The 15523-nt window shown below is 40.8% G+C and overlaps 1 long non-coding RNA gene and 1 pseudogene across 1 annotated transcript in view; one reads left to right on the forward strand and one right to left on the reverse strand.

Moving 5' to 3' along the window:
• Nucleotides 1-4155: 4155 nt before the first annotated feature.
• The window catches only part of LOC141573094 (uncharacterized), a 44372-nt gene continuing 33004 nt past the window's right edge, over nt 4156-15523 (forward strand). The window contains exon 1 of the long non-coding RNA XR_012498656.1: nt 4156-4443. This is a non-coding gene — a long non-coding RNA (uncharacterized LOC141573094). The remainder of the gene's footprint in view (nt 4444-15523) is intronic.
• LOC109444669 (kallikrein-1) lies at nt 7266-12805 on the reverse strand (annotated as a pseudogene).

A 15523-nucleotide genomic window follows, 5' to 3' on the forward strand; every position in this document is an offset into this window, starting at 1 on the left:
TTGAACTATTCTGGGGCTCATAAACCTTTCATCAGAATCAGAGGTGAAATATTTGGCCTTATTTGTAAGTCCCATATTTCTAAAGACCTTGGGGGCTCATTTAGTATTCCCAGCAGAAAGGTCGCAAGGTTGGTTTTCAGGGGTCCTGGTGTAGCGGAACTGACGACTTCAGGCAGGAGATGCTTTCACGATTTTCCAGGAACCAGGGCCTTGCTCCTGCACGTTGCCTGCTCTGTCCTTTTCTCTGTCCTTGACCACCCCTCCCCCGCAAGAGACCCTAAACACTGCACTGTTGTATAGGGACGTTCAGAGCCCTATATTTTCAGACCAAAACACTGAAACATTTATTTAATATTAGTGAAGTGGCCTACTCCTTTTTTAGCAAGTTATATTACTAAAGGGTTTGCAAATTGTGGCTTTATTGGCAGAGGGGCAGTTACTGAATCTCATGGAAACCTGAGATCTAAGTGTTAGAGAGATCATCTCATCCACCTTTAGTTTTACAAGTGGATGGAATGAGACCCAGAGAGGTGAGGTGACCGGCCCAAGAGCTCACAGCTGGGCTGTGGCCGACCTTGGCTTTTTTGCGTACTATAATAGCTCCTGGACCTCAGACAAGTGACCTAACCACTCATGGGCTCAGTTTCCTCATAGAGGTTCTGAGGAGTGAGTGAGCTAATTCACCCAAAATAATTAGTGCAGTGCCTGGTACAGAACAAATATTAGCCATGGATGTTACTGCTACCGCTGCTAGGCCCCAAACTCATTTCTAAGTTTTACTTTTCCTAGCACCTAGCTCTGTCCTTATGTGACCAGCAATATGTCCAAATCTGGGCCTCAGAGGCGGCCTTATAATGGGATATTGTGATGTCATTTTAGAGAACGTAATTATGTTGCTTTGTGAAATATTCAAAGTCTCCAGAAGTTCAGAAAGGAATAAAATATCACAACAGGCCACGCCTAGTTTCCTATGATCACATAAGCTAAGAACTGACTTTTGAAAGCAGAGGTGAAAATGTTTCCCTCGTAAACAAGCTGCGTACTTAAAGTCACTGACAAGCCATTTTGATGTTCTGCTTCCCTAGGAGTGTTTTATTTCTCGCTTGATGATTTGTTAGAGGTGTTTGGACAACTTAGGCCCATTATCTGCAGGTATTATCTTCTCACTTGCTGACTTCGCTGCCTTGAATGTCCTTTTCTCAAACAGCCTTTCTTGAAGGTGGTGGCACTAAATCAGGCCTCTGTGGCACTGTGAGCTTCCTCTACTGGAAGGTCACCTTGGAACACACCTACACTCTGGGCTCTTTCTTAGAAACGGTGCTGTAGCTCTCTCCCCCAGGAAGGAGGTGGGCAGGAAGAAACTCCTGGCCTGGCCCATGGCTGAGGAACCATAGCTAATATTATGTGCCAGAGCACATATTATGTGCCAGGCTTTGTTTTAAGCAGTTTACATTTATTTTCTCCTTGAATCTACATAGCAATCCTCTGAATTAGGTACTTTTACTAGTTTCATTGTACAGATGGATAAATTGAGGCACCAGAGGTTAAATAACTTTCCTAAAGTGACACAGTCCCCTCTCGCATGTCCAAGCCGGCATCTGACTCCCAGGGCTGTGCCCTGCAGTGCACTGTCTCATCCAGTCTCGTCTGCATTTGGGCAAATCAACCAGGGGTTCATTCAAAACAGGGCTCAGCTGTATCAATGCTCCTTCCTGCCCAACCTCACAGATCCTGGTTGAGACTGGATTATAGACAACTTTAGAGACACAGTTCCCCCCACCCCTACCTCTCTACAATATATTCCCTCACCCCTCCACTCACCTTAGGTAGCTACTGTCCTGGAGGACTGAGATGTAGTTTTCCCTGGAATGCGTCTGTGCTTTAACTACAAATGTGTGTATTTATGTACGAGCATAATACACAGAATCATTTTGGGTGTTTCTGTACTTTATGACACATAAATGGTATTGTACTCAATAGGTTGTTCCACAACTTAAAAAAATATTTAACATATGTTTCTGAGTTTTATTCACATGAATATATGTAAATTGAGTTCATTCATTTAACTGCTATGTAATATTCCAATGTATAATTATACTCTAGGTTATTTTTTTTCATTTCTTCTATTGATAACCAATACTACTATGAACATTTGCTCACATTTGACACATAAGTGAGAATTTCTTTAGGTATATGTCGAAGAGGAGAACTGCCAATTTGTAAAGTATATACTTATTAACCCTGGTAGATATTGCCTAATTGCTCTTCAAAACAAGTGTGCTGGTTTACACTCCCAGGAGAACAGAGTAAGAAATTGTATTTGCCCCCAATCCTTGCCGACATCCGATATTCTCGGACATTAAAATTTCAATTATTATACATTGAGCTTTTTTCTCCATGCAATTTATAGCCATTTTTTTGTTTGTTTATAATTCTTCTTTTTAAATTGGGGAATATTGGGGAATAGTGTGTTTTTCCAGGATTCATCAGCTCCATGTCAGGTCATTGTTTTTCAATCTAGTTGTGGAGGGCGCAGCTCACTGGCCCATGTGGGAATTGAACCGGCGACCTTGGTGTTATGAGTACTGCGCTCCAACCACTGAGCCAACTGGCTGCCCAGGTTTACAATTTTTAAAATTATTTTTTATGTCAGATAGTTCCTGATTTAAAACTTCAGAACAGAAAAGCATATATGCTGAAAAGTAAATCCACTCCCTATTTCTGATTCCATCTCCCAGTTCTTCTTCCCAGAGAGGAATGAAACTATTTCTTATGTAGCCTTCCAGAGGTTGTCCATGCATTTATAAACGTACATGTGCAGTGTATGGGAATGTGTGTATATATACATACAAACGAGGATATGTATATATTGTAAACATACATGTAATTATCCTACGCGTGCTGTCTGTACCTTGAGATTTCCATTTAACAAAAGATCTTGGAGATTATTTCATCATTATCAATATTTATCTCATTTTTAAAACGGCCAATTAAAAATCTGTTTTCCATTTATTTGTATCTTTGTATGAGGACAGAACTCTTCCACTATCCAGCATTACACCTGATCTAGGCACTTGTTTTTGTTTTTCTTTTCTTTTCAGGAGGCCACATCTCACTGTGGCCCATGTGGGGATCGAACCAGCAACCTTTGGTGTTATTAGCACCACCCTCTAACCAACTGACTAACTGGCCACCCCACAGACACTTTTCATACCCCTACTTCGAGATGCCCACAGGTAGGTGCCTCCTGACCTCCCTTTTCAGCCAGGACTTTCTAGTCAAAGCCAAACAGTTATCCAGATAATTCAGACAGAAAGTCCTTGCTATAAAAGCAAATATTGGTCATGGCAATGAGATAGGAAATAACTGAAAAGTTTATTGTCTTGTTGGCATACAAAGAATGCAAAACAATTATTTTGATCTTAACATCTTCTATTATTGAGTTCTTACTATTGCCAGACCTTGCATTCTGCATAAGTTATATTTTTAATTCTCTCAGCGTTCCTATGAGGTTGATATTATCATCACCCCCATTTTATAGCTATAGGAATTGGGGCTCCGGGTGCTTAAATAACTGGTCTAAGGTCTCAAAACTAGTAGAAATTAGTGGAGCCAGGATTCAAATCCAGGTTGAGGTGACACCAAAGCCTGTTTTCTAACAACTGCCACAATGCTTCCACACATGCATATATAATTTAGTTTATTTAGTGATTATAAGACAATATACTTTTAAGTGTCAACAATGTATCAAGTTACATATTAATTTTTATAACCATACCAGCTATTAAATATTTTAATATACTCTAGCTTCTGATTTTATTACCCACTCCTCCCCCAGACCTGATTGACATTCTAGTGAAAGTGAACCAGTCACTCTTACCTAGATACACCTTGTGTTTTCCTGCCTACTGGTATGTACTTTGGCCCTAGAAATGCTGAGGAAAGTCCTCATGTCAGCCAGTTCTTCTTTGCAGCAGTTTAGTTCAACAAACATTTATAGAGCAGTTGCTAGGTAGCAACTAAAGAGAAAACAGTAATAAGGAGACTGGAAATGATGGGAAGTTCCGGGGCGTGGCTGTGTGTCTGGAGTCTCATTCATTGGCTGAGTCAACAGACTTGAAGGGGGCTCTCTCCTTCATTGTACCGTCTGCAGGACACCCCAGGGCCTTGTTCTCTTTGAAAAGGGAAGAAACCCCCCTCTTTCTCCATTATTTTTATTTGCTTCCAACTTCCCCATTTCCCTTCCACCTCCTTAACTCAAGGCATTATTCTTGTTTAAACAAGGTAATAGTCTCGGTTTGAATTTTCCTCCATCCTTGACTAAGAAGAATGCAGTTTCTGCAATCTTTCTGAATGGGGCATGTTGATGGGGAAGCGGAGGAATGAAGGAAAGAACTAACTGCTCTGCATGATGACATGAAGTGTCACCACTGTTATAAAGAGGTAACCTTGTGAATAAGGCATTCTGAGGGGTTTGGCGTTCACTGTTAGAATGAATGTTTGCTATGGGAAATGGTGTGAGCGTGTGATACAAATGGAGCTGGCTGCACAATCTTAATAAGATAGAAGCAGGATAGCTGACTTATAACCCCATCGGCCTCTTTGGCATCCTTCCTTCTCAGGGCCTTTGCCCTAGCTCAAGGTTTCTTAATATTGGTACCTATTGACATTTTGGCCTGGATAACTCTTTCCTGTGGGAGCTGTCCTGTTCGTTGAAGCATGTTTAGCAGCATCCCTGGCCTTTACCCACTGGATGCCAGTGGCATCCCCACCCCCAGGTCATGATAATCAAACATGTCTATAGACATTGCCAAATGTCCTCTGGGGGACAAAATTAACCTTGGTTGACACTGACTGCTCTATCTGTTCCTTTTGCCTGGCACATGCTTCCCCCAAAGATCCATATTTCTATCTCCTTACATCCTTCAAATCTTTGTGCAGCTCTTACCCATCGAGACTGCTCCGACCACCTTATTTAATAATGCAAACTGCCCATCTCCTGACTCCTTTGTATCCCTTACCTTTCTCTACTTTTTAATTTTTATGACCATTTAATGTACCATACAACGTACTTATTTTTATGTATTTATATGTGTTTTCTTTCACTAGAATGTAAACTCCTTGAGGGAGCAGTTTTTCCCCCTGATGCTTTCTAAGCACTGACAACAGCTCCTCACATATGGTAGGAAAAAAACACACCAAACACGTGCAAAGATCCAGTGAAACTCTACCTTTCACTCCTGTCCTCTGAGGTCTCCACCAGAAAACTAAGTAACCACTTTTTTTCCTAGTTACTGGTATATCCTTTAGTTTCCTTATGCACAAATCAAGCAGTAAGAATATATATTTCTACTCCAAGCTTTTATTATTATTATTATTTTTTTTTTAATCAAAAGTTGACATGCATAGGCACGTGTTCAGCATTTTTCTTTTTAAATTTAACCTTACATGCATTTTGATAAGAGTTTCTTCATCTATTTTTTGATCTAAGATTTTTGCTTTCCTGTTTGAACTTTTCCTCTCTGTGGTTGAAACTTGGAGATCCACAGCCTAGTAACACAGACTCGCCTTCCCTGTCCTATAACAAAGAAAAAATTGGATTTGCCCTTTAAACTTGAATCTAGATTTCAACCAGACCCCAGCCGGGTCTCAGCCAGTCAGAAGTCTGCCCGCCTTGTTTCCTGCATGAGAGTGATTCATTGACTTAAGTCCGCATGTCATTTGATTATTTTGGATTATGTGACAAGCTTTCTTTTTCTTTCTTTCTTCTTTTTGATGTAAATTAAATTGGTTCCCTCAAGGACAGGGCCAGATATTGGTACTTCTTGGAAATCAGCCAGCCTGGGAGTGGGGACGCAGGCCGTGTTGTTCTGGACCTTTGAGCAAGAATCCCCTGGCGGGGTTCCTAGGCAACAGGAGGTGACCAGGGTAGAAGTACCTCGCACAACACTGGAGGTGACCTAGAAGTCACTTAGAATGGGCAACTCTGGGTTTCAGTGCAGCAGTAGGATGGCTTCCTCTGATCTCTTTCCACCCAGGATGGGCCTCAGCAACCCTGAAAAGGCAGAAACTGGGAGGCCCAGAGAGACAACTTGTTGCCTTAGGAATCTAAATGTTCCAAAGGCCCAGGAAATAAAATCTGACCTGGTGCGGGTGGTGTGACTCTGTGATGGGCACTTCATCCTGTGGAAACAAATGAGTGGTGTGTGTTTTGAAATTAAGCACTTAGTGATTATTACATTAGAAGTCTTAAAACATTTAGCTCTCAACTTATCAGTCCTCAATGTATGACATTTCATGTTAGCCAAAATGACTTTTTTAAAGACCTAAAAGATAAAATACATACCAACCTTTGAAATTGTAAACAAAGAATTAGAATGACAGATCACTACTGGTTAAAAGAAGTTATTATCTTGGGTGTACATACAAGAGATTTTCTTCTCATTTGGGAGGGGCATGTGCAGGTCACGATAATTAAACACTGTTTTTCTCTCTTAGTTCCAGAAAGGTTAGCATGAAGTTCCAGCAGGCAAAAAGAACAGCTGGATCATGCATCTTTCAAATGGGAAAAACTTGTGTCCTTAATCATGGATGAACCCGTGAGGAAATACTTTAGAAAAGACTGAACTCATCCATCCTTTCATAGAATATGCAATCTAATCAGTCCCCTGAGCAAAGCAGAGGGGAAGGATTAGGAATAATAGTCTGTGTTTATTTTTGTCTGGGATCTATGGAAATGTAGGTTTATGACTTGACTTGAGCTTTCACAGTTAAAATAGATGTTGTATATAATAGCGCTTGCTGCCAGGCCTGGGTGGGGCCTCACTGGATTTCACAAGGTAAGTGGACAGCCAGGGCCCTCCAGAGCCGCAGTTGCCTTTCTTGTCTCTAGACTGGAACCCTTTGCACCAAGCCCCACGACGAGCTCCTGACTGCACAGTGGCCAGCTGTGGCCATTGCCCCTGCCATCTCCTACCCTCCACTGTCACTGTCACTGACACAGCAGTGTCACGGTCAGGTCTCCAATAACCACGTTTAGTTATTTTTGCTGGGAAGAGAGATAGCCATTAGTTTAGGTCTTCTTAATTTCCTAATTTTAGTATACATACTAATATAGTTTATTTTAAGCTGTAAACAATATTTCTTTTTTGCAACTTGATCTCAGATCTTTGATTTGTAGTGTGTTTTAGGGGGAGGAGTCTAGGTAACTTTTTTTTTGGATGCATATTTGGTTTTACTGGGGGTCAGGGACAGGGCGGGGGCATTCAGGGGTTGGCTACCACGGTCTCCTTGATCCAGTCCAGGAAGGACAGAAATTTGGTAAAAATGCCAGGCATATGGGGTCAACCACACGGGCTGTGTCCCCAAGATGTGATTCCTTGAAACACACCATCATAGATCCGCGGGCCCCCTGAGTCACCCACAAAGGTGTCCTTGCCACCCTGCAAGTGTCCAGCACACAGCATGATGTCTGTCACCTTCTGGGGGTGGGCACTGGCACACACATCATTGGGCAGGAGCTTGGGGTCCACACACTGGAGCTCATCTGGATACTCAACTACGAGTGGATATAGTTCGATGTTGCCCCAGCCAGAGGCATAGCAGGTGCTCCGTAGTCAGGTTTCCTGGGTGGGCAGGTAGGTGTAGTCTTCTTCTGGATAGGTGGTGTGGTTCTTCAGGAGGCTCAAGTTGAATTGAGCGTGTGAGAAGCTCTTACTGACCTGGACAAACTGTGCTGTATCTTCATTCTCAAATAGGTTATGGCGACCCAGCCAGAGCTGGTAATTACTGGGGAGAGAGAGGGACCCAGGGAATGAGGAGAGAGGAGGGGAAAGGAAGAAGGGGCAGGGCAGCATGGAGGCAGGTCCTAAAGGAGAGAAAGAGAAACAAGGAAAACACTGAGCATGAAAGGTTTAGAATCATGGAGAAACAGAGACAGTGAGAAAGCAAAAGAATGTGACAGTGAGAAAAGCAGATCCAGAGACAAAGAGAAAGGCAGTGAAAAACAGCTTAAAAAGATACAGGAAATGAGAAAGGCAGAGGGGAGAACAGACAGATAGAGGGAGCAGAAAGGAGGCAGGGTGAGAAGGAGAAAAGACAGAGATAGCGAGAAACAGACAAATGGAAGAAGCAGGAGTGAAAGAACAGAGCAAGGGAGGAGAGTGAGAAATAGACAAAATGGGAAAGGAATGGAAGAAGTAAAGAGAGAATGAGAAACAGGCAGAGGAGGCCAGGAGGTCTTTTTTGTTTTGTTTTAAAAAGCTCTATTGAGCTATATACCACAGAGTCCACCCGTTTAAAGTGTACAATTCATTGGATTTAGTATACTCACAGAACTGTGCAACCATCACCTAAATGTAGTTTTAGAGCATGTTCATCACACCAGAAAGAAAGTTTGTGCCTATTAACAGTTACTCGCCATTTCCTCTCTTCCCCCAATGCTTGGCAACCACTAATCTCCTTTCTGTCTCTGTAGATTTGCCTATTCCGGTCATTTCATTCAGTATGTGGTCTTTTGTGACGGGCTTCTTACACATGACATAATATTTTCAAGGTTCATCCATGTTGTAGCAGGTGTCAGTAATTCATTCCTTTTTTTAATTACTGAGTAATGTTCCATTGTATAGATAAACTACATTTTATTCATCCCTTCATCAGTTGATGGGTATTTGAGTTGTTTCCGCCTTTTAACTGTTGTGAATAACGCTGCAATGATCATTCATACACAAGGTTTTGCGTGGATGTGTGTTTTCATTTCTCTTGGGTATATACCTGGGAGTGGGATTGCTGGGTTATATGGTAACTTTATGTTTAACATTTTGAGGAACTACTAGACTGTTCTCTGCTTTTTTACAGAGTGATAATACTATAGCCAGTGGTTTCTGTTAGGATTTGAGTGAAGAGCCATATGTGAAATAGTGGGGGTCACAGTTGTATTTGCATACCACAAATAAAACTCTTTCAGGCAACTGGAAAATGCTCTTTTGTAATCTAAGAGTTTCTGTCTTTGACCCACTTTCCCTTTCTTCCTCCTCACCTCCATTGTCAATTGTTTTATTTTTTCATCAATGTTGATCGAGCCAGGTTACCAGTATTAAAGGATTACAACAAGAGGAAAACCAGATAAATAAACAGTTATGAGAGCACCATGGGACACAGCAGTGCACACTGGGCCATACTGGCCTATGCTTTATTCACCCTGTATTCTCTTTGAATAAAACTTAAATTTTAAAAAGACAACTGTGTTTGCTAACAAAGTCTAAAGAGTAACAATATTTTTATCTGTCTCCTGAACAATACAATTAACTAGTCAAGCACAAAATTCCTTCTTCATTCCCTTCTTCCAATCTCTACATTTCAATCAAACATTTTATTTTTCCCTTGTTATTATATTTGAAGTCCACATTTATTTAGATTTACTAACAAATATAATTGATACCTTTGCTTACTATTGCTACTGGCTTCCTATTCCTTTCGTCTGGATTCATTTCCCTTTTCCTGAAATATATTCATTAGTAATTCTTTCAGGAAGGATCTGGTCATATTTTATCTCTATTCTTGAATGATTGCTTATCGGGTATATTAGGCAGGATAAATCACACTCTTCAGCTGCTGTCTCAAGATTCAGATTAGTCTGCTCAGGAGTCAGCTATGCTCAGTGTCTTTTGCCTTTTCCTCTCTACCACCTTCATTGTTAAATCTCTGTGGCTTAACACTATTAAAATGAAATTCTCATTCATGCTTCAGTTTAATATGGGTCAGATGACTCTCCTGAGTGGTTTCCTCCAACCAGTGACTCAGGGATCTTGCTTCTTCTGTTTTGTGGTCCTGTCATACTCAAGTCCTTTCCAGGGTGAGCACGGCTTTTTGTTTTCGATCTTAGTTTTTCCAGACAAACCTAGACGTGGTGCACATACCATCCACTATGTCATGTTGGCCAGAAATCCAGCTGCATGGCCCCAAGGGAAATGGGAAATGTAGGCATCCTATGTGCCCAGGAGGAAATGAAGACGCTTTAATGATTCCACAGCATCGTCTCTGCCACAGCAGGAAATAGAATTCTTGGTTGGCAGTCATTTCTCCTCAGCACTTAAAAGATTTTATTCTATATTCTTTTGGCACCTATGGTTAAAGAAAAATCCATGGTCAGTCCTGATTTTTTGTTGTCGTTGTTGTTGTTGATAATCTGTCTTTTCTCTCTGGCATCATTTAAGATTTTTCCATTTGTCCTTGATGGTCTGCAGTTGTACTTGTATTGGTCTCTTTATAAATTTGTTTTTATTTATCTGGATCAGAAATCAATGTGCTTTTCAATCTGAGGAAACTTAAAAAAGATAATCTGGGAAATTCTGAGTCTGGATATCTTTGAATATTCACTTTCTGCCATTTTCTGTCCTTTCCCTCTGGAAATTTTCAGTCTATTTTTTCATGTCTCTTAGTTTTTCTTTCATATCTTGTATCTTTAGCTCTTAGTCTTATGTTCTGAGTGACTTACTAACTTTATCTTTTAATTCTCAAATTCTCTTTTTAGCTGTGTTTAATCTGTCTATTGAGGGTTTTTATTTCAGTGACAGTATTGGTTTATTTATGTGATATCTACTTGCTTGTCTGTTTCTTTCCAAATAATCCTGTTCTTGTTTGATGAACTATATTCCTTCATCTCTTTGAACAATTGTAACATTCATTTTGAAGGTCCTTCATTTTAATTTTCAGATTAAAATTGCTCTACCATTTGTAATTTGTTGGGTATGAATTCTCCTGGTTCTAGGACTGTGGGCTAGCTTCCTTGAATCTCTTTTTCCATGGGAGTCACATGTATGCCTTAGAGTTCTTTCATAGCTTTCTCTACTCAGGCCCTATAGAGTCCACCAGTTGTGAACCAGTTTTTATGTTACTTTTTGGCATGGGATTTCTTTAGGCTAAGATAGTATGCAATTTGGTTCCCCCTCTCAGAAAGGCTTGGAGTTCTGGATTCTTGAGAATGACCTATCTATACTTTTCAATTAGGGAGTATTTAGTTAACTAGAGGAAGTAGAACATGGCAGTTAAGAAAGTGTTGTAGAGTCAGACTGCCTGAATTCAAGTTCTGACTTTATCAATTTGCAGCTATGTGACTTCATTAAAGTTATTTAGCTTCTCTGGGCCTGTGTTTCCTAATTGTAAAGTGAGGAGGAAAATAACACCTACTTTTTAATTTATAGATGTTAACCATGGTTAACTATGATTTCTAGCTACAAACCAGGATAGAGGAAAATTTGTTTGTACCAAATATTCTGTACAAGGAGGCCCTAAGGTCCTGCAGGGAGACCTATTGAATGAGTTGGTCAAGAGAAATAGCTGCAAAGGTTGGAGAAATGCCCTCAAGTTGTCAGCATCAGGCAAATGTCAAGGGTGAAAAGTAGGAACACTGAAGACATGGCTGTCTCCCCAGCTGTGCTCCTGCAATGCCTTACCATCTTCCCCTGGACCCCCAGTTACTTAGAACCATATTTGTCAATGATAGGGGTGTCTAAGCTATCCATCTTCATGATGTCCAGTGCGATCTGCCAAAGGGCAGAGAAAAGGCTTATTTCCAGACTTTTAAAAAAGTGCTACATGAATACTATAACCAATTAAGTACAACTTTCGGTGATTATTGAATTGAAAAATATGAGGCAAAAATGAAGTTAATTAAGCAATCTCATTAGTTGAGCCTTAAAGTTTGTATTTAATTGGGCTTTATCTCATTGTTAATGTAAACCTTCAAGTGACTTCCTTATTTGGGAATCTACAATTAGCTTTATTTTTTATTTTACTTTACTCCTGTGTTCCCACCTCCATTTCAATGCAACTTCCCCTAAGCGTCTTTGTGTCATATTTGTCAATATAGAGAAAGGTTTAGCCAATTTGAAAAGAAAGAAAAAAACACTCTTCTTCTAACCGTGGTTTTTACATATATTAACCTAAGTTTCACATACTGATAGGACACAATGTTGCACTGATTGAGTTGAGTCCTGTCTTAGACATCTGGTCTACCCTGAGTTATCCTTGAATTCCAGTTTACCACGGCTGACCTATCTGACCTCCCCATAAGGTTAAAATCCAGATATGAAAAGCCTCACTCCTACTCAGCTTGTCCTAAAAAAGGCTGAGTTGAAGCAGGGTCCCATCTTTCTGGGGTGGGATCAAGGACATATCCAAGCACTTTCATGTAATAGTGTGAACAAAAGACTCCTGAGCCGTTGACCAGCTTTGCGCCAACACTCCTCACCACCTCATGGCATGAAGAAAGCAAAAGTCTGACAAATGAACCCAACTCTCAAGGCTTTGAAAAGGCCTGTGGAAAGAATTTTCTTTCCTATTTTAATGCTTCATAACCCTGATTATCATCATAAATAATGCTTACTTCATGTCTAATGGGGCTAACATCATGTATGATGACACTGTATCTGAGGAGGCATAAAAAGAGAGCAAGAAATCATTACCAAGAATGCAAAGCAAATTTGAAAAATCAGCAAAGTTTAAAATGAAATGTTCCTAGTTGATTTCATGTCCTACTCGCCTAATGAAAATGTAACATATGATTACAACTAAGTCTAGAGCTGCTGGAGGAGCAGCAGTGGGGAGAGTCACTTTTCCCCCCTCATATAGTACTGCAAGGCTCAGGGTCAGTCCTCTGCCTATACCTGAGCATATCGACAGCATAGGAAACTTTTGCTTCCCAGCATGTAATCAGCACCTTCTCTTTTTGTCTGCCCAGCATCCTCTCCCCTCTTTCTTGGTACCCTGATTCTCTTTCAAGCGTGGAAATTCCACTCTCCTGCATTGTGTGCCATTTTGGTGGGATCTCTCTGCCATCCTCTAGTTAAGTGATGGTCACATGACCCACGCCTGGCCAATCAGATGTTCTCTCTTGGGAATCTGAATCTCGAGTGGCACCTGTAAGACAAAGATAATTGATTCCTCCAACAGAGGTGCCCCGAGGAGACAATCATTAGAGCCTGGAGATACTCTAGTCCTTCAGCCTTTCCAGACTTTTCCATTAAATTCCCTTATTCCTTGTTAAGTCTGTCAGTTCACTTCTGTTGCTTGCAACAAACACCCACATTAATACATGGTTACCCTGTCCCTGAGGCTCTTGGTGTGGCTGTATGTGCACTCACCCACCAAACCCTCCTTCATTCAGAAGGAAAGGTCATGTGTATACCTTCCTACAGCAGAACTTCCGAAGGGAGAGCCCTGACTTGGGACAACCAGTCATAGAAAAGATGGAGTTACTTCTCTGACAACATATATTTTTTTAAGTAAATTGCCGTGGAGCATCTCTCACCAAGCACCTAGTTGTATTTCAGACTTCAGTTATGGTGCACATTCTTCCTTAGAAGGTGGCGGTATGCTGGGAAGACAGTCCACACTCTGGAGTCAAACTGCCTGTGTTCAGGTCCTGGCTTTGGTACTTAACTAAACCTCAGTTTCCTTGTCTGTTAAAAGAGAATAGTAGCATCTGCTTTATAAGGTAGCTGAGAAAATTAAATAAGATAATTCACATAAAGAGATTAACATGGTGCCTGGTACATAATAGATTCTCCAGGACATTGACTACGGGAACTTTAAGCTTAAATTGCTTCCTTAATTTCCTTTTATTTGGTCTGTATAGCATCACTCTTGGGATAACAGGATCAAGCAAATGCGGTATCTCTCACTTACAGAGGTACAGTGTGATTCACCATCAGTTGAACATGGGTTTGGAGTTATTTAGCATGTAGTGATTGTACGAGTCTTGAGTTAGGGGCTTCGATGAAATGAGATAGGGCCCTCTTTATTTAATTATGATCTATTATTTCTCTCTCTCTCTCTCTCTCTCTCTCTCTCTCTCTCTCTCTCTCTCTCTGTTTTTACATTAATTCTTTGTGTGCCTCTTTCTTCCTCACCTTGTTAGATGGTCAAATCTTATAGCTGAACAGCAACTCTAATTCAATAACTAGATATTGAGAGCCAGGCCTTGAATATAAAGATGAATTCAAGTGCTTTCTGTCCACAAGGCTTGCCCTCATCTTCATGCCCATTGCTTTCACTGACCTTCAAGATCAGGAACTCTTATCTGAATGGTTTAAAGAACTTTCTAACTGATCTTTTGCCTCTCATCCCTACCCTTCCTTCCACCCCTCAGACCTCTCTATTAACCTTCTTAAAATTCAGCTGATCACATGGATCAGCACACCCCCTATTGCTCCCCATTACCAGCCAGATAAAGCCAGCAGTGTTCTTTCTGGTGTGTGGGGCTGTCCACAATACAGTGTCACATTTGCTTCTGTCTCCTCCTCTGTTCCCCCATTGCCCTGACATTTATCTCTTCCTCTCTTGCAGGCTCTACATTTCCCTATTCAGCCTTTGGTCCATTTGCAATCCCCTTCCCAGGTGGGTCAAAACCCTGCCCATTCTTTAAGGCCAGAAATAAATGCCACTTGTCTACAAAGTTTTTCCTGCTTTCCCAGAGTCTCTCCTTCCCCTTAGCCCCTCTAGCGCTTTGTAGCTCTGACCCTGCTTTATAGGACTCTGGCTTGCTTCGTAGATATTGAGGTAAGACAGAAAGGACTCCCTGACTGTAAGAAAGGAGACTCTGAAATGTACTTCTAAGGAAGGATGTACTTCCAAGGGGATTTATCTTTCTCTGGAAATTTTGAACAAAAGGATATATCTTTCAGGGAAATTTTTACATGAGGCTCTGTCCTTCCTGGAAGTCAGTCAGTAAACTGATGACGGCCAAAGGGTCTGGGTAATTAAACTTCTAGTAAGTGTCTTGAGACAGCACTTGCATGTCTATAAGAAGAGAGAGAACACTAGCCTGGACTCTCATGAAGGAGACTAAGGACTAATGTGGAGGAATTTTCACTTTGCTAAAGGAAATAGTAGCCAGGAGAAGCTCCTAGAGGATGGGTTGTGTTGACGTTCTCTGTACTTTCTTAGGACTAGGTAAGTTATTTTTCTTACTTCCACAATGATTTGGGTCCTGGGATCCTTGCCCAGTTCATTTCCTGGTTTTTTGCACAAACTTTTGAGTACATGAGTCACTATCAGGAGACAGTATAAAAAGGAAAGATATTGTATTGCCACCACGTATCACGTCTGTTTTAACTTCCACATCAGACCATAAGGCTCATATTATTTTCTCCATTTTTATAGGTGTCAGAATTTTAGAGAGGTTTATGGACTTGACCAGGGTAACTCAATAAGTGTTAAAGTGATTGTTCAAACTGAGGTCATGCTCTTTCTATTTCCATTCAAATCTTCCCACCCCACCCCTTCCTTGCTATCTGTTCTCTTTTTTGACTTTCTTTCCCAAATGGCCCAAGAGCTATCCTGTTGCCCCAGCTCTCCACTAGCCTTTCCCACTGCCACATCAATCTAAGTATTTTGAAGTTTATGTTAATAACTTCAAATAAACTGTGTATTTTGAAGTTTATGTTAATAGGCACATATGAATTTAGGATTGTTACATTTTTCTGATGAACTGGCTCTTTTATTATTATGAAATGTTTGTCTT

This window comes from Rhinolophus sinicus, linkage group LG09, assembly GCF_036562045.2.
Source record: "Rhinolophus sinicus isolate RSC01 linkage group LG09, ASM3656204v1, whole genome shotgun sequence".
Taxonomy (NCBI): domain Eukaryota; kingdom Metazoa; phylum Chordata; class Mammalia; order Chiroptera; family Rhinolophidae; genus Rhinolophus; species Rhinolophus sinicus.